This window comes from Anastrepha obliqua, chromosome 2 (assembly GCF_027943255.1).
Source record: "Anastrepha obliqua isolate idAnaObli1 chromosome 2, idAnaObli1_1.0, whole genome shotgun sequence".
Taxonomy (NCBI): domain Eukaryota; kingdom Metazoa; phylum Arthropoda; class Insecta; order Diptera; family Tephritidae; genus Anastrepha; species Anastrepha obliqua.
In genome coordinates this window covers 70,138,819-70,158,072 of record NC_072893.1, presented here as the reverse complement: position 1 = coordinate 70,158,072, position 19,254 = coordinate 70,138,819, and the positions used below count along the sequence as shown (strand labels likewise).

At 38.6% G+C, this 19,254-nt stretch overlaps 1 protein-coding gene across 1 annotated transcript in view; it reads right to left on the bottom strand.

Moving 5' to 3' along the window:
• Window positions 1–1,729: 1,729 nt before the first annotated feature.
• Window positions 1,730–19,254, bottom strand: part of LOC129237097 (protein rogdi-like) — a 78,789-nt gene continuing 61,264 nt past the window's right edge. The window contains exon 7 of the mRNA XM_054871517.1: window positions 1,730–2,158. The gene's annotated coding sequence lies outside the window, so the exon portion shown is untranslated. The remainder of the gene's footprint in view (window positions 2,159–19,254) is intronic.

Here is a 19,254-nt window from a genome sequence, read left to right as displayed (position 1 = left end):
GCCTATGGTGAAAAGAATGCAGAAGGTGTGGCCATTATTTGACTATCAGCGAATTTGACAGAATCAGCTGATAGGCTGACGTAACTGGGATCACGAAACTGTTTTCTTATGAAAATAATTAAAATTGTGTTGGTGAAAAATCGACACTGTCACTTAATTGCCGCCTGAAAAACTGCTGATTGAGTGTGTGAATATGTGTGAAATGAGCAAGCATAACTCGGCATATCCCCCGTGACGTAATAGCCTTACAATTTTTTTCCACCATAATTATTGGCCAAACCTTGTAAGTCTATCATCCTTGCAAGCGCCCATCACAAGAGAAGATTATTGAAAGAATAGAAAGTAAGCAGTGTTGGTGAAAAGAATTCAGAAGGTGTGGCCAAGGTCTAACCATTCACCTCAGCGTAAAGAATCCGCTGATTGGCTGACGTCACCGGGGCCATCACCGGTAGACGATCAACGGATACAGCGTAGCAGAGGAATGGTAATAGTATGATGGAATGGTAATAGTATGCACAGAGGAGATTGTGATTCCCGCTAAAGATAACGATGTAGGTATTACAACATGCCAGTGGATGTGGATTCCACATGAGGTGGGGGAAGTACAACATAAGCAAAAAACAAAAAAAAAAATTAACTCGTTGACGAAGGTGGGATAATATCATCAGAAGAATATTACAAATTGAAGACGACTTTCGCTTTTATTAAGATAACAACCCTAAGCAGAAGTCACAAATAATACACAGTGATATAAAGCCTATAGAAGATAATATCAACTCCGAGGTTCCTAGAAGTCCAAAAAGGTAGTATCAAGAGTGTACCACATTTATCGATTTAATGGCGTAAATTATTTGGCGGCGGCAGATGGAAATCTACATAACTGAAAACAAATTAAAGGTTTGTGGTTTTGGGAAAAATCACCAGAACAGAAGCTAATGTAAAAGAGAGGAACGAGAAGGAGGCTGAAGCGCAGGCGTTTATAATGAAAGGTTTGGAATTGGACCAATTAAAGTACATGACAAACTGCACAACGGCAGCACACATGTGGTCTCGTCTTCAGGTAGCTCACTCAGAAAATAGTAATCAGTCCGCACGAGTGTTACTAGAAAAATTTGTTAATTGCAAAATGGATGACGATGAAAATATGTCGAGCTTTATTGACAAGATAACTTCGCTTGCACAGAGGTTGAAGGATATGGATCTTAAACAAAAGAAGCCTATGATAATATCAAAAATATTAAGTAGTTTACAACAGAAATTTGATCATGTACTCGCAGGATTTTATGCAGCTCCGCGAGCTGTAAAATTTCTTGATCAGATGACCTAATAGGGAGGAGTCAACCGATGAAAGCAAAGAAGCAAAAACTGTGTATGTACTTCAAGGCAACAAGGCAAAAAACGACCAGGCAAGTGCAACTTTTGTGGAAAACAAGGACATCGGGCAAAGGAATGCTATAAAAGACAGCAGCAAGCAAAGAGGTTTTAACGAGAGTAGTCATTTTATGTCAGTTCAGAAGCACACTACAGCAAAAGCGTGTGCTAGTACGCTAGGCGGAACAGCAAAATATTCTGAAATATAGAACACTTTACAAAAACATCGTATCTGCTCAAAAACGGTGAGAGTGACTGTATACCCAGCAGTAGTAGTCTCCGTACAATTATTATTTTTACAATATTCCCAATGATTTTTATGTAAAATATTTTTTTATTAATAGTTTTTAGAAAGTTTAGATAATCCAATTTTATAGCTCACTCAATTTCAGTGCACTAAAATGCAAGTGTGAAGCGGCTTAGAATTCACATTGATTTCAAGTCATTCTTTCCGCTATAATGCACGCTGGTTGTTATAAGTAAGTACACACATATGTACATATAGTACCCAAGATTGAGTGACCACATACATAAAAGACTCAAACTGCATACTCATCTATGCTATTCATTGCAATATTTGCTTTGATTGCAATACGTATTTAGGTCGATACACCTAAGGCATGCATGCATACTTGAATAATATTCATTGAGAGAGTTGCGTCGCCAATGTCGTGAAGAGTGCAGGATAACAAACCGCTATTGGATACCCATGAGAGAGTGAGTTATGAAACGTTGTTGTGAAGGTGCTCTTACCTAATTGGCGTCATTGTTGGAAGGCGGTATAGCTCTATTAAAAAAAAATTAATAAGTACCATCAGCAATGTACGAGTACATAAAAATTTCCTGAGAGAGGCAAAATGTAACACATTTAAATAAAACGGATTTTATCAAAATCAAAATCAAAAATCAAGTTCAAATTTCGAAATGCTCAACGAGCAACCAAAAACGAACATAAAACGAAATATAAATTCAATACACATAGACTAAATTTATATAATAAAATACATGTATATATGTATTTCTAAACTGACGTCTAATTGCTAAATTATGGACGTCTAAGTAAATATTCAAGTCATTATCTCCATTGGTTTCATAGTTCCGTTTGTTCCGCTGTGTGAACAACTAGAAGTGAATTTGGCAATTTATACAACGACCTATTCAGCAAATAAGAAGCATTAACTTTCGATTGCCGAATGTAGTCACTGCTGCCGTGTCGAAGAAAATGCTTAAAGTAAGCAAAGAGTTCTAAAAGGACAAATAAGGTGTTGAAAATATATGATATCTAGTAGACAAAATACATCTACTGATGAACAATTTTCAAGAAAATCAGAGATTTGGTGTTCAAAGATCGTAGATTAAGCATTTGTTGCTTTATTCATATATTTCGCCTATCACAGATCAATTCAAATAATTATAATTATAAAAGAACATTGGGGCTCAGGCCGGTCTAATCTCGTTTAGTTACTTTGTTTTTCCCCATTGCATTTATGTAGAATTACCCCTACAATTCATCAATACACGTAACATGGATATCGAAAACACCGGCGATTCGGACTCCGGTGGAGCCTCGAACGAGAAATTTTTCGAAGCGATTAGTCCTTGCCAACTCCAACCGCCCTTGGCCGAACACATCGACCGGATTGAGCAATTGGAGTTGTCACCGTTTTGAAGCCAACAAATTCAATTGTGGTTTGCCACAACCAAGGCACAGTTAAAGCTCAGGACGATCACAGCGGACGCAAATAAATATTATGCAGTGGTCGCCCGCCTCGATCAAAATGGGTTTATCATTGTTGAAAATATTATTTCAAATCCACCCGTAACAGACAAATATGTTGCATTAAAAAAGGTATGGTCAATGGAAATTCCTCAAGAGTGTCGCTTCAAAATGCTGCTTTCTGGTATGGAGTTCCGGGAACGACGCCCTACTGAGCTTTTAGCAGAAATCAATCGGCTAGGAGGAAACCATCTGGACGCATCATTCGTCCGCTGGGATTGTTGAAAACATCGTTGCAAACCCACCCGTAACAGATAAGTATACTGCATTAAAAGAGGTTCTGGTATACCATTTTGAAATTCCACAGGAGCGCCGCTTCAAAATGCTACTGTCTGGAATCGAGTTACGGGAACGACGCCCTACGGAGCTTTTAGCAGAATTCAATCAACTAGGAGGAAACCATCTACACCCATCATTCGTCCGCTCGATGTGGATGGATCGGCTTCCATTGCAGATTCCGTTAGCACTCACCGCCACTAGCGAACAGGACAATGCTAAACTCGCACAAACAGCAAACAGGCTTATGACAATTCAGCGTGGCTTCGAAAACCACTGCGTAATGCCAATCGCCCGCGAGGCTATCAACAGATATCACTGCTACTACAGAAACTACTGGACGAGCTAGCTAAGCAGGTCGAGGAGCTGACACAGAAACTTAACAGATCAACATTGGGCGAAGACAGTCAGAAACACCTCAACAATTCGATGAATGTATCTCACAGCACCACCGGCAATACGCCAACATCCACGTGCTACTATCATCGTAGATTCAGCGCACATGCCAACAAGTGCACGCAACCTTATGCTTTTCAGGGAAACGCACCCAGTAAACACGGGGGATATTGGTGGTAAGACAATTCCTCGTCGATTATTTATATACGACCGTACAAGAGGTGCGAAATTCCTCGTCGATACCGGCGCGATTATTTCGGTTACCCCACCCTCGCGTCAAGACCAAACAACACCACCACAGTTTTGTCTTCAAGCTGCAAACGGCAGCAAAATATAAACGTATGGTGAAAAAGTCGTCGTGCTTAAATCGGCTTACAGCGTCCGATCCGTTGGATTTTTCGCATCGCTAAAGTGCCTTATCCAATCATAAATGCAGATCTAATCCATGCATTCAGGCTAATAGTGGACCGCAAGCACAGCCACTTAATAGACCCCAACTCAGGCTCGCACAGCATAAGATCGTACGCTACTGCTCCGGTCACAGCCATCACAGCACTCACTCAAACTAACAAATTCACGGCTATCCTCAAGGCTTTTTCGTATTTTCTTGATAATCCTTCTAATCGCATAGCAGCCACATCTTCCGTCAAACATTTTATTCCAACCACCGGGCCATCGTGTGGTGCAACGCATCCGACAACAGACAACTTTTGTTTCCATCAAGAAACAGCTCGCAGCCGCACCTTTGATTTTACCTGCTTAAATACTTTGAGTACTTGAGAACGGATCACAAACCTCTAATTTTTGCCTTCCGAGGGCAATCAGATAAATCATCCCCACGCCAAACCATACAGCTGGGATTTATAAGTCAATTTACCACCAACTTTAAGTGCATCCCCAGATCAGACCACAATGTGGCAGATACGTTTTCTCGCGTGGAAACTATGCATCTGCCAACAGTTATCGACTACGACGAACTATTACGTGCCCAGGTTTCGGATGAAGAGCTGCAACACCTACTTGCTCACAATGAAACATCGCTAAGATTCCAAACACTGACTTTTGGTCCCGTGTACTATGACGTCTCAACTAGCAACATCAGAAAATTTGTACCAGCATCGCTACGCCGGAAGATTTTTGAAGCCTTACAGAATCTTGCACACCCCAGCGGTTGTGTAACAGTCAATCAGTGCTCAGTGGTCAGTCAGCGGTATGTGTAGCCATGCATAAATAAGCACGTTACGCAGTAGGCTCGCGAGTGGGAAAAAGCAAGCAAAGAAAGAAGTTGCAAAGAGAGACGCAACAAATTGACGGCGAAGCAAAGAACAGTCGCGAAGCATTTTTGAATCCAACAGTTGGTTGAAAGAAGAGGAAGAAAAAGAAAAAGCACGAAGTTTTAGTAAAAGTTTGGAAAGACAGCCATGAATAAAGTAAAACTGAGCTCTTTAAAAGTAGTGCAATTGAATAAATTGCTACAAAATCAGAACATTTATGTTGTTGGTAATAAAGCGGCCAAATTAGCAAAGCTGGCTGAAATATATCCAGATGATGAAATAGATGTGGACGAAGTTAAAGACGACGGTGAAAATACAGGTGCTCGTCGTGAAATGGACGAATTACGCGGTATGATATTGCAACTGACAAAGACGGTAAGCGATTTGGTAACCTCACGTGAAAGGTCAGATGCAAATGCAAGTGCACCACAAGAGATTGTAAGTATTTCGTCAACGCCATCAAATGAAAGTAATGTCGGAAACGCAACACGAGCAACAGGAGTAGCTGTCCACAATCAAATGAGTAATTTGCGGGAAATTTATGCTTTAATGCCAGAATATGATCCATTGAAGAACAACGTAAGCAGTGAAGTTTTTGTCGAAAAAGTAATACAATTGCGTAGGGCATACGAATTGTCCGAGCAAGAGACATTGGTAACAGCACAATCGAAATTGAAAGGTGTGACAAAGGAGTGGCTAGATTCCAAAACAGTTTTTCAATCATGGTCAGATTTCGTGCAAGCGTTCCAGCTTCAGTTACGTCAGCGCAAATGCACCGCAATATGGCCCAACGGAAACGTCAACCCAAAGAGTCATTTGAAGAGTACTACTACATCATGTTGAGTATTGGTAAACGGGGACGGATAGATGAAGAATCTATCAACTCGTATATTATCGCGGGTTTCAATGATCCATTATTAACACGCACGTTATTAGCGCTTAAGTTGCCAACTTGTAATGACTTATGCGCTCATTGAAAGATATGGCTACTAATGCTCCAGGACCATCAAAGGCAAGCACGATGGACGTGGAAGGTATTAAATTACGACCGCTATATCGCGGAAGATTTACCGGACACGATGGTGAGTCAGCGCCGCTATTGCAATGTGTTGTCCGCCGATCATCTCAAACATGGTGCGCTAATAGTCCAGAATTAGACATTCATGATGACAAAGGAGACTCGTCCTGGAACGACGAGGAGTCAGAAGAGGCCGAGCTGTCAACGACACAGAAAGGGTAGTATGAAAGAGACCGCGAGAGCGTGCGCACGTATACGGAAGATATAGAAGAACCGCATCACTTGATATTCATTTTCATTAAATTCACTAAAATACATTGTAACAATATTCATATTCATTTTCATTAAATACTTTTATTAAATATAACCACTTGGTGTTCAGGTCTTTACACTAGGTTGCCACATACATCCAACACCTAACGCATTCCCTAGCTCAGATGAGAGTTTCGACCATGTCCATCTGGATTTTGTTGGACCTTTGGCGGAAGCTCAAGGCTGTAGATATTATATGACGATGGTCAACCGATTTACAAATTGGCCCGAAACAGTACACATTAGAGGCATTACAGCAAACACTAACTGGGTCGCTCGCTACGAATGTTCCATACCACTCGCCACTGATTAGGGCACAAAATTTGAAAGCGCGCTCTTTATGGCCCTGTCACGCTTAGTTAGTCCCGCAGCAAACGGGCTAGTCGAAAAATGGCACCGCACGCTTAAAGCATCAATCATTTGCCACCAAATTCCACAATGGACTCTACTCACCATTCTAACATCGGCATTGTTGGGGCTAAGGACCTGTTACAAGGCAGGCCTGAAAGCAACACCCGCGGAGTACCTCTACGGAACAACGCTCCGAATTCCGAGGCGAACTCTCCTCAGATGGAGACTAGCCAGTGCATTCTCATCTTTTCCTTGAAGATTTTCACATTCATATGAGAAGAATCAAACCAGATCCTACAACTCACCACAGTCGACAGAAATTCTTTTTTTTTCAAAAATTGCCCTCATGCACGCACTTATTTTTGAGAGTCAACACAATCAAACATCCCTAATACCGTACTCAGGCCCGCACAAAATCGATAAAAGATTGAATGAACGGGTCTTCACCACAGAGATACCTCAAACCAGCCCATTTAGCCAGCAACGAAGATTTCGACAGTTGCGTTCTCACCAGACCAGGGAACTGGCAACTGCCTTGAAGATGAAAAACGCGCCAGTGCTAAGTTCTGAATATTAAACTCGACCTGCGGCATGAATTCTCTTCATGTTTTTTTTTGCATTACAATAAAAATAAAATGAAACAAAATAAATAAAATTTTTTTTTTTCGCAAAATATTGTGAAATATAAAATATTAAAATATAATATTTGATATAAAATATATAATTCTGCCTCACGTTTTCTGATGTATGCAGATGACGTGAAAATTTACGGTCGGATAAAGGACGTAACTGACTGCATAAGACATAACAAGATTGAAAGCTTGGTGTAATGATAACTCCTTACCTCTTAATACTGGTATGCCAGCACATGTCCTTCAGTAGACGCAAAGTTACGATTGATTTCGATTACAAGTTGGGCACTACTACCCTCAAATTTATGAAAAGAAAGACTTGGGGGTCATATTTACATCGAAAATATCGTTTTCTAAACATATAGACTCTTTCATTGCCAAGTCTAGATCTATGCTTGGCTTTGTAATAAGAAATTCAAAGGAGTTCCTAAATATTTCTACGCTGAAGAATTTGTATTTTTCTCTTGTGAGATCAAACCTCGAATATTGCAGCTCTGTTTGCGGTCCATTCTATATGGGTTCATCTTTAAGAATTGGGAAGGCTCAGAAACGTTTCACTAGATTTGCTATTCATTCACTTCGTTGGCCTTGTAGTTTTCCTGCAAAAGTATATGTCTTTTGTTAGCATTGCCAACTTTAGAAATGCGAAGAAAAATTACATCGGTAATGTTTATGAGGGCCATAGTTGCGAACCATATCAATCCCACTTCTTGCTGGAGCTAATACTTTTTAATTGTCCCAGTCGTAACCTTAGACTCAGCAATATGTCCCATTTACCTTATCACAAGACCAATTTCAGTCGAAATGAATCGCTTGCACGTTGTATAAGGCAGTCTTACCAATTATGAATTAATTTAGAAATATTCTCTAACTCACGAGAGACTTTCAAGTCAAAACTTAATCTGGAGATATACTTTTTGAATTGTGACTAATGAATCGCACAGTATTGCTTACCATATATTATATTTAAGCTTTAGAATTAGTAATCTATTTGAGTTGTACATTATAATTGATGAAGAATGAATAAATAAATAAATATAAAAAAAAAATCGTATCTGTATGAAATAGGTTGTGATGAGTGACGGTAAGTGTGGAGTTTCACTACCCCCGCATAGCATCGGTGGGTGTCGTGTTTGCTAAACAATTCTCCTTCACCATGCTATCAGTCATTGCGATAGCTAAAATGAACGTATTGAAGTACGAATTCTCCTCTTATCCAGCATATTCACCAGATATGGACTCAAACGACTTTCACAGCGAGAAAGTCATCAATGTTGTACTTGTAAATGCGTATTTTGAGGAGCTCGGCACATCGCATTATCAAAATGGTATTACTGCATTAGAACAACGTTATGAAATCACAGTTGAAGCAGATTAAGTGTACTGGAAAATAATTTTAAAAAATCACCAAAATATATTTTTCTTTATCAGGTCACGTTGCTATCGGCAATTTGGAGGTATAAAAAGATTGTTAAATTAATAAAAAAAAGTACCATTTTGCTTGATCACAGGGTGACAAAATAGATGCATTTCATAATCATAAGACACCTTTGGTATACAATTTTTGAACTACCATAAGCTCGCTTTTTCTTTCCGGAGTAGCTTTTATTTGACTTCATTTTAACAGTTATAGACTTAAAACTTCCATCAATTGTTTCTGGTGCGAAAGCTCACTCTATTTTGTGCAACTTTTATCTTTTTCCAAGAAGCTGCACTTTTGCTAGTATTTTCAGCGTTTCATAATGATAAGACACTAGTGGAAAATAAGCTTCTGAAGAGATAAAAGGTGCTGATTGTTTTTTTATTGGATGGCTTTAATTATACTTTTATTCAATTTAACCTAAAATGCCGAGAGGTTCAATATTATCACAAGAGGAGCGTGGAAAAATGTTTACCTACAAGGTTTCAGCGTGTCAATCAAATTAATTGCAAAAAAAAACAAAAACAGGCAGAAGTTGTTGTCTTATCCGGAATTTTATACGTAGTCCTGGGAATTACAACAAAAAAGGTTATTTTGTTTCGCTAAAGCAAATGGTGCTTCCATAGAATACTAAAATGTTCTAGACGACAGAAAAAAATTTCGAAAAAAGTATACCTTTGTTAAACGAACACTTTAATTAAACAGTGTCTTATCATTTTGAAACGGATGGAAATATGTTTTTGCTAAAAAATTTTGTATGTATTAAAAAGATCTAAATTCTGTAATGAAACAGATAACTTTTGTTACTTTAATCGATGTGTAAAATTTTTATTTTCCTCTGAAATCGGACAATTAAAATGTTTTGAAAAATTAGGGGTGTCTTATGATTATGAAACACACCTTACAACGGAATCTTTCCACAAACATTTCAATATTTATAGTATTAGATGGAACGTTAAACCGAACAGTTTAGGTAGTACCAAAAAGAAACTTGCACGATTTCGGTTTTTTCCTAAATTGATGCGGTGACGGAATATAACGCATCTATCAGTTTATTTTTACATTTATATAATATTTACATGCCGCGATAATCAGCTGAGAAATGGGTCCGCGTATAACCATCACAGTATTTGCCTGTCTGAATGCATTCGAAATTTTTGTTGAACAGGGAAAGTGGAAAAATGTTCAATGCAAAATAACTGATCACTTCAAATAAAAATGTTAAAGCTAATTCGTCTAAGTCTAATGTATGGCGTTTAGGGAGTGCACCTGAATTCCTACTTCATACAGTTGGAAGGTTGGCTATGAAAATATAGAGACTGTCAATGAATATAAATATCTTGGCGTATTGATCAACTATAAATTGCCTTACACCAAGCTTTTGGAATTATACCTGACGGACTCTAAAACATCAATAAATGCCACATGACTGAAATATGTAAATAACCCTCAGATTTCCATTTCCAAAAAACTAATAATCTTTGATGCGTGCTCAATATCGACTATGTTTTATGGTGCACAGGTTTGGGGTATAGAAAAATATGAGCCAATATTTGCATGCTCTTAGAGTTCATCCATATTATGTTTTGCACTGTTTTTCTCTGCCAAATAACAGACTTCAGCATATCCTTGATAAAGAGACTGTGGCGCCTTGGTGTACACTGAGTTAAAATATGGAAAAATGTATCGCAAACTTTGAGTATGTAGCCTCTAAATGTCTTTTTTCTGCTCCCTTAAGGGTGTATATTCCGCAGTTTAGAGAAAAATTAAAGGTCTGTAAAGGAACAAATTTTTATGTAAACGTAGCTTAAGCTTGTATTATTAGAATAACGTATTTCTACATGCATTATTTTATTGTGAACGTAGGTTAAGCTTGTATTATCTGTTTGGAAAAAATGCAACTCTGAATAAAATGGGGATTCTTGAATTTCCGCTTGAATTGCGAGGACACGTGTTTATTTAAAGAAGAGCTCTCTTTAACCGATACAATCGCCATAAATAAAGTAAAACCAGGCATTGTTATAAATCAGGTGTGGGGTAAACCGCACTTCCCATTGGAAAATAATAATATTTATCGAATCATGAAAATGGCTAACCCAAGACAGGATTTGGCGAAGGCATTAAGTGAAGCAGGAGTGGAATTCCCACCATCAGCCACAGCACAACAGTTGCGCAACCTTCTGCGGAGCGTGGTGGGAACTGGAGAAGGTGCCGCGAGCTCTGTTCCTGAAGACGTTGCCGATTCCGACAGTCATGGTGCCTTCAACAATGGAACAGACGCCTTGAACTCCACGATTCTGTTCGATTGTACTGCCGCTGCCGCCTATAATCAAACAACTACTACTACAGATGCCGATTCCGATACTGCTGTCGCCGCTATTGGCACTACCGCCGCCACCACAAACACTGCCGGAGAGATGAATAAGGACCAGCGAGCCATGCCAACGCTTCGTGACTTAGACGAAGAGGTCATTGCATTGAAGAAAAGAATCGAAACTCTAACACTGAGGAAACGGGTGGAAGAACTTGAGTCCCCAAAGAAAACAGGCGCCGTTTAGATTTCGGAGATATCGAGCACGCTCTCCCAAAGTTCAACGGTGATGACGTGTCATACTTAGTTCTCCACTTTTTACGCGATTTCGAGGAGATTATGAATACATCAGGAGCAGACGATAGCCTCAAACTACTGGCACTCCGCCGTTCTTTAAAAGGAACGGCACGAGTCTTCTTGTCAACCACAACCGCACTAAATTACGACTCTTTAAAGACGGCATTGACCGCCGAGTTTGGAAAAGCAATCACGCGGCAAGAAATTTACAGAATGTTAGCGCAGCGTAAGTGGAAGAAAAAAGACGAGTCGATCCACTGTTACATATTGCATATGCAAGCTTTGGCAAAACGAGCCAATATCGATGAAACTGAGCTCATTGACTTCATCATCGATGGTATGGGGAACTCAGTCTCAAATATTCAACTCTTGATGATGGCACGCACTATCGATGAATTGAAAACACTGGTGAACCGCTATCAACAGAAATTTACGCCGGCCAACGTCACAGGTGTTGGAAGCAAGCAGCCCAACACAACAAACGCAAAACAACCATCAACAACAACAAACATTGAGCGGCGAACAGCAAAGCCGAAAGCAGACTCAACTCTATGCTTTAATTGCTCGCGGTATGGGCACATGAAACCCAATTGCCCATATCCACTACGACCTGACGGGTCCTGCTTCCGCTGTTGGCTAGTAGGCCATGACCACCGTTCCTGCCCGAATCCAGCTAAAGTTTTAAAACCACGGGATGACGTGGCATTTATTGAAAATGAAGCAGATTACGAAGGCGGCGCTATTGGCGCATTTAATTTTGTAAGTATATCGTTCCAATTGACTAGGGAAACAATATGTAATCAAGTTTTTTCTCTATTCGATACCGGCAGTCCGGTTAGCTTCATAAAAGCGTCACTCGTCCCAAAAGAGCTGGTAGGAGAGCAGTTCAATGGAAACATATCCCATTATAAAGGCATTGGAGGAACAAATTTACTTATAAAAAAAAAGTGAAATGTAAAATACAATTTTTAAATAAATCAAACGAAGTTGAATTAAATATTATAGCGAATGAAAGTATGAACATACCAGTTATTTTGGGACGTGACTTCTTGAGAATTTTCAATATTGAATTAAGAAATGGTATTAAGAGATATAGCAAGGAAAAATTATTAGAAATAAGAGATAGATCTAAGTCGTATGCATCTGTGACTACTCAACCAGTAATTGGCTCCGACGTACACCCTGCCGCTACTATGCCGAAGCACTCTGGTGACGAACTCCACCAAAGTAAACCTAATTCCTATAGCATACCTTCTGAATTACCCGACATTTTTAACATCGACATTTCTCGCAAAGCCAACGACGTTGACATAGGCCCCAAACTGGGCAAACATCAGCGAGACGTATTAAAACGACTCATTGACGATACCTACTTCAGCAATAGCGTGAAAGCCGAACCGTCCAACTACGAAATGAAAATACATTTGACTAGTGACGTTCCATTTCATTACGCTCCCCGCAGGCTCTCTTACGCTGAGCGAAGCCAAGTGCAAGCTATCATAGACGAACTGCGCCAAGATGGAATAATACGACCTAGTAACTCTCCGTATGCTTCTGCTATCGTACTAGTAAGGAAAAAGAATGGGAAAATACGATTGTGTGTAGACTATAGGGCATTAAATAAATTAACCGTAAGGGATAACTACCCATTACCCCTGATTGACGACTGTATTGATTACCTGGAGAACAATAAATTCTTCTCGGTACTCGATCTGAAGAGCGGATTTCACCAAGTGCAGATGGCTCCTGAGTCGATCAAGCTCACCGCATTCGTGACCCCAAATGGCCAATACGAGTATCTAAAAATGCCTTTTGGTCTGAAGAACTCTCCCGCAGTATTCCAACGTTTCATAAATAACGTCTTCCGAGATATGATCGACGATAGAAAGATCATCATCTACATGGACGACATTCTTGTTGCAACCGAGAAGTTCAAAGAACACGAAAATTTATTGCAAGCCGTACTAGAACGACTTGCCCTTCGGGATTTGGAACTTAATTTAAACAAATGTAAATTCGGATATGAGGAAATTGACTACTTAGGATATACTGTGACTCATACAGGAATACGGCCAAATGACTCCCATATTAAGAGTATACAGAATTTTCCAATACCTACTAATCCAAAACAATTACAATCGTGTATTGGCCTATTTTCATATTTTCGTCACTTCGTGCCGTCCTTTTCTCAGATCGCCAAACCACTGCAAAACCTACTCAGAAGAAATTCGTGAATGGGTGCGTTGGAATGAATTAGTGCGTTGGAAGTTACAACCCTAGCTGATTTCCAGTGAAAGTTTGGTGACAGGAAGTTATTGCGTCTGAAGTGTCAGCGTGTTTGTGTCATCGCACAGTGGTTCCACCATAGGACATTGGATGAAAATAGTCATGTTAAAATTATGCAACAATATTTAGCTAAATGTTAGTTCATTAGTCATAGTAACCTCTTTAAGGAAAAATAATTTCCAGCTGCGATGACCTGCGATTGCGCTTGATATAGGGTCTAATCTGTACCTATGTGACTCATCTACGAGTAAATGTTATATTTGTGGTGCGACACCTAAAGAAATGAATGACTTAGAAAAGTGTAGAAACAAACAAGTAAACTCCAGTAGATTTGAATTGTGTTTATTACCCCTGCATTTTTGGATTAGATTTTTTTAATACTTTATTCATGTTTCTTATAGAATCGAATTTAAAAGGTGGCAAGCACGTTCATCTGAGGAAAAAGCACTTTTAGCTAAGAGAAAGGAATTTGTTAAGAGAGAGTTTAGAGAACAATTAGGCTTGATAGTTGACAAACCGCGAAGTGGAGGAAGTAGCACCTCTAATGATGGAAATACAGCACGAAAATGTTTCCTTCATTCAACCATATCATCCGAAATCACAGGAATAGACAAACACGTTATAGACAGATATAGTTATCTTCTACAATGTCTTTCATCTGGTTTTAAAATTAATTCGAATAAATTCAAAATATACGCACTAGACACTGCTAAAATTCTAGTTAGTAAATATTCATGGTATAATTTACCTGCAGCAGTTCATAAGTGCTCATTCATGGGTCGGAGGTGCTCGATCATTGTTTATTATCAATTGGAGAATTATCAGAGGAGGCAGCTGAATCATGTAATAAATTAGTGGAACAATTCAGACGTGACAATACCAGAAAGCACTCAAGAACTGTAACTAACACGAATCTTTTGTATTTCTAAGTACATTAACTTTTTTGGAAGTGAATGTTTTATTGTTTTCATAAATAAGAATATGTTAACTGGCATCCAAGTATACTTTATGCTCATCCTTCCGGAATTTAATGTTTTTTTTCTATTATTGTTTATAATTTAAAATTTATGCAAAACTTTAAACGAAACAAACAAATTTTATATAAAAAATGTGTGTACCTAATTTCCCTTTGACTTTTTATATTAATCATATATTACTTGATTATATATTATTATTATTATTATATCTTATATATATTCTTATTATATATATATTACTTTTTATAAGTCTTAATGTTTTTTTAACAAATAAAAACATTTCTCAACTTAAAAACGTACTAAAAAGTCATTTATCACGCCAAAAGTTCTTATGACCGCTCTTCCTACGCGGCGGGACCACTGTGCATCGGTACAAAAATGAGTTTTGAACAAAGAGCTAATATCAAATTTTGTTTTAAAATCGGTAAAACGTTTACCGAAACATTTAAATTGACGAAAAAAGTTTATGGCGATGATTGCCTATCTCGTGCCAGAGTTCATGAGTGGATCACACATTGCAGAAATGGTTGTGCGGACATAAATGACAATGAACATACAGGCCGCTCAAAATCAGTAATCAATTCATGAAATCGGAGTTGAATATCCCCAAAACATTGATTTATAGCATTTTAACTGAATATTCAGGCTTACGAAAAGTCTGTGCACGTTTCATTCCGCATTCGAAAGAGCTCATTAAAGAGCCGAGAAAAGACGAGAATTTTCTTTACACCTTTGTAACTGGTAATCAAAGGTGGTGTTTCCAACATGAACCTGAAACTAAGCGTCAATGTACCGAATGGAAGGCCAAAGACGAGCCACCACCCAAAAAACCGTGTTTGGAGAAGTCAAAAATCAAGTCGATGCTTATTTGTTTTTACGATTCCACGGGAATTGTTCACAAAGAGTTCGGGCCAACGGCCAAACGGTCAATGTAAGTTTCTGTCTTGGCGTTTTGAAGCGTTTGATGCATCGCATTCGTCGAATTCGGTCTGAATACCGCGAAGAAGGAGGCTGGCGCTTATTGCATGATCCACTCTTGAGACTGATTTTTTGACTAGAAATCGCATTTTAACCATAAATCACTCACCGTATTCGCCTGATATGGCTCCCTGTGACTTCTGCCCATTCGGAAAATTGCATTTGGCCATGAAAGGAAAACGTCTTGCGCCCGTTGAGGACATCCAAGAGGCTTGTACCGGCATCCTGAAGGACATTCCGGATACCGGTCAATAACCTGAAACAATCTTTCGAAAAGCTTTTAGATCACGTAAAACAGTGTATCGAGGCCAGAGGGGACTATTTCGAATAAATAAACTCGAAATTATCAAAACAAAGCTCCTGTCATTTCTAAAGGGTCCGCCGTATAACTTTAAGGAATTAAAAATGCTATAAAAAAGAAACTACTCAATATTTTTCCAAACTGTTTTTTTTATTTTGAAGTACAATCTTTCCGGTTAATGATGGAACACAACTTCATTCATATGGCTGCCTCGGCTAGCCATGCACCATCCCATACGATGGGTCCAATTTTTCAACACATTTTCGATTGTATGCGGATGTATTTCAGCTATGACATCGCGTATGTTGGTCTTCAGTGCATCAATTGTTGCTGTTCGGGTGTACGCACGGTTTTTGGTCGGTCACGCGTGGGTTTGTCAATAAGCAACCCAGTTTCTCTTACTTTTTTCGCAAATTAACGCACATACGCTTCATTCGGTGCTTTTCTTCTTCCCATTGCCGTACGTAATTTTCGTACACATTACACATTCTGCAACATTACCATGATTTTCAAAGTAATGTCGCAATATTTCTCAGCGTTCTTTGAGCGTATACACAACCATTTTCGTTCAGCGGAAGAATAAAACTATTCTGTCAAATCAGATGACAGCTAAGTGTTACCATTCTTCAAATAATGCCTAGTTCAAATCCGTATTATAATATCTAATATTTTAGCTCAGTCTTCTTTATTTTGGACTTCACCTTGTATGTTTTCATTTAAGGATTAATTTTATTTTTAAGATGTTGCAGAACAAAAACAAAACCATAAAACAAATTATGTGCCAAAATAATTTTTTAATTTTTTATACCCCCGACTGACAACTTTCGTTAAGTCGTACTTTCTGTTATTTATTATTATAATTTATATTCTAATTATTTAAATTTAATGTGGAAAAAGAACATGAAATAAACAAAAACAAACTAGGATGGTCTTGCCACTTAAAACATTTACGAATAGCATATGACCGATTATACAAGCCACGGCCTTCGAGATATCCTCTCTTGAAAGGCTAAGCAGTTCCTTTGTCTTTTCCTTATTTATTTGTGGCCATAGTAGCCTAGCTGGTATATAAAAAAGTTTCGTAGTTGTTATTGTAGGAAGTAGTTTCAGACAGGTTAGTAAAAGGGGAAGCCCTATAAATTATCTGCAGAAAATTATCTAGAAGCAATGTCTCATACCATTCGCGTTGAATATGAGTGGTGATAGCGATAATAATACCCGCTTCTTTTATATTTAACTGCATTCGCGTTGATGGTATCAATTGGATGATAGTGTATTTCTTGGTTTAGATCACGTTTCGCTAGCATGCTTTTCGATTGTCACAGCAGTTTCGCGAGTAGCACGATATGTGAATGTTGCGTGAAATTACCTTTTTATAAGTGGTTTTTATTTTTTTGAATACCAATAAACCGAACAGAATTGAGGATAAATGATTCATTTCATCTCTCACATCAGGAGTATAGAGCCTAGCGCTCTGGTCTTCAAAAGTATGGAACTGCCGAAAAGATAATTTTAAATCTTATATCAAGGGAAAAATCGAAGATTCAAATACATTTCCTAGGTGCTTTGAACGTTTTAACACAACGATATCACCCGGTTTACATGAAATAAAGGGAATCTTAAGTGCGACAAATGGTATAAAGATCACTTACAAACTAAGGATATTATGAAAGGATTTGTGAGAGGATGGCTGCAATGCAAGAAAACTTGGCACTAGCAAAAGCAAAATGCTAAATGAAATACTTAAATCGGCAGCGTTATTTTTAGATTGAAGATCTGAAAACTGCTAATTACGTTTTACATATCTTCGGCGGGATAGTTGTATGCGGTGGTTTTTTAGTTTTGGTTGATCATAATAGAATTTTCGATCGCAACGCATTATTGAAGTGAAACTTTTTTAGGCGAGTTACATATACAAACACACACATATACATTAAGAATGATCCAATTGACGAATTTATAGCAAAAATAGAGAAAAATAATATTTTGAATGCCATTTATCGGTCGCAATTCAAAGAATTGCAAACGTTTCAAAAATTAATTTTAAGAAGAAAATAAGATATTGTAAAATTCGCATTTATTGCATTCCCGTCCCCATTACGAAAACGTAATGTTGAAGTACCCTATAAAAGCATAAAATGTAAATAGTTTTAAGTCAGTCTTGTTTATGATTTTTTTTAATTAAAAAACACTGTGGAAACACACCAATGGCTACGGAAGTATTATTCGGACTCCGCTCCGTCGATCAGAACCGTTGATCGATGGTTTCGTGAATTTAGATGCGGTTGTACGGACGCAGCGCGTTTAGGACGTCCAAATGAAGCAGTTGTTCCAGAAAACATCAAAAAAAAGCCATCGTATCATTCTGAATGATCGTAAAGTGAAAGTACGCGAGTTAGCAGAGGCCATAAGCATATCGAAAGGGTCAGTAGGAACGATTTTGCATGAGTATTTGGGTGTGAAAAAGCTAGTCGGAAGATGGATGCCGCGTTTTCTCAAAATCAACCAAAAACAACAACGAATAATGGATTTTAAGCATTGTTTGAAGCTGTTTCGCCGCAATCCAAGTGAGTTTTTGCGTCGATTCATAACAATGGACGAAACATGGACCAACACTACACGCCACAGTCGAATAAACAGTCGGCAGAGTGTTTGAAAGCCGGCCAAAGCCGAACAAAACGTCCAAAGACGCAACAATCGGCTGGAAAGGTCTTGGCCAGCATTTTTTGGGATGCTTGCGGTGTAATCTTCATCGACTATCTTGAAAAGGGTAAAACTTTCACCGGGAGTATTATGCCAGCTTGTTGTACCGTTTGAACGACGAAACCAAGAAAAAGCGGCCTCATTTAGCAAAGAAAAAATTGTTGTTCCACCAAGACAATGCACCGGCTCACAAATCAACGATTGTCATGGCAAAACTGCACGAATTGCTTCCCCATCCACCGTATTCTTCAGATTTGGCCCCCAGCGACTATTGGCTGTTGCCAAACTTGAAGAGATGGCTTCAGGGAAAGAGATTTCGATCAAATGAAGAAGTTGAATGGGAAACAGATGCATATTTTGAAGGACTTTCTATTGATCATTTTTCGAAAGGCATCAAAATGTTAGAAGACCGTTGGGAAAAGTGTATCGCCCTAGAAGGGACCTATGTTGAAGAATAAAATGAACTTTTGTTGAAAAAAATTTTTTTTACCCTCTCTCCTTATGAACTTATTGGACCATGTAGTATATCGAAGTAAACAAAAACAGCTACCGATTTATGGCTTATGCCAGGGTT